Below are 1,080 nucleotides of genomic sequence, written 5' to 3'. Positions count from 1 at the left end.
AACACAAAACCCTGCTTTATAATAGACATAAATAGATGACATTTATGTTCCACAAAATAACCCTAAAAGATAATTAGTAATGTAAGTGATGCCAACGAAGTCCCATTTCCTAAATATCTACCATGTAGACTAATGCATCTTCCAAGTACTCACCAAGGAGACAAAAAGTAACGGACATAAAATAAATTGCAATCTGTAACATACTGTGATCTACAGGCACCTGAGGAGAAGACAGGTCGAAAGAAGACTCATCTTGCTTTCTTCCCAGGAAAAGGCCATGATAACTGCTTGATTTAAGTACCCAGGTCCCTTGAAAAGCATTCTTTATAGAAAGAAGGGATAATTCTTCTACCATAATTTTGATGAAAAAATATTCAAGATTTTCCAAGTTTCTTTTCTTTGATTTTATGATTACCACACAACCTCTAGTTATTTATTTATTTGGCTTCCCAAATTATTAGATACAGGAAAGAGTCCACTGGATTTTCAGTTATCTTAGAAAGAGTTACCTTCTATTCCAACACAAATTGGCATTCTAATGTGTACATCATTCTCTTGTTTAGTTTAGTTTGAATTTGGGTTCCTCAAATCTGAGCATGCAAAAGAAAAGTATACATTTGAGCTTCTTAGGTTGGAAATAGCAGAACAGACGCTCTTTCTCATTGACAACTGCTACAACCATCATGGTTAACCTGCCCCTAAAATGAAACACTCTAGCCAAACCAAATTTAGGCAGATTCATTTAAACACCAAAATGACTAATTAACATCAAAGTAACAACCCCGAATTTAAACCAAAACACAGGATGCATGTTTACACAGCTTTATTTACGTGAATACTTTATTCCCCAAAGAAAAAAGAAACCTATGATATTCAAACTGTGCTTTAAGGCAAAGTCCAGAAATTATTTTTGAACTTGCATCAGCCATGAACATTATTTATAAAATGGTTTGGCATACATAGCTGGATTATTCCTAGACTTTAAAAAGTATTTAAGAAACCCACCTAACAGGTACAATGAACACTATCCGGGTGATGGGCACATTTATAGCCCTGTCTCAAGTCGTGTATCAAAAGCAA

General features: G+C 34.5%; 1 protein-coding gene across 2 annotated transcripts in view; it reads left to right on the top strand.

Moving 5' to 3' along the window:
* The window catches only part of FAM179B (family with sequence similarity 179, member B), a 132,180-nt gene that overhangs the window by 2,963 nt on the left and 128,137 nt on the right, over nucleotides 1-1,080 (top strand). The gene's annotated exons all lie outside the window — the stretch shown is intronic.

This window comes from Propithecus coquereli, unplaced genomic scaffold (genome assembly GCF_000956105.1).
Source record: "Propithecus coquereli isolate 6110/MARCELLA unplaced genomic scaffold, Pcoq_1.0 Scaffold191, whole genome shotgun sequence".
NCBI classification, from domain to species: domain Eukaryota; kingdom Metazoa; phylum Chordata; class Mammalia; order Primates; family Indriidae; genus Propithecus; species Propithecus coquereli.
The sequence above is the reverse complement of the archived record's forward strand: the minus strand, read 5'-3'. Positions and strand labels throughout refer to the sequence as shown.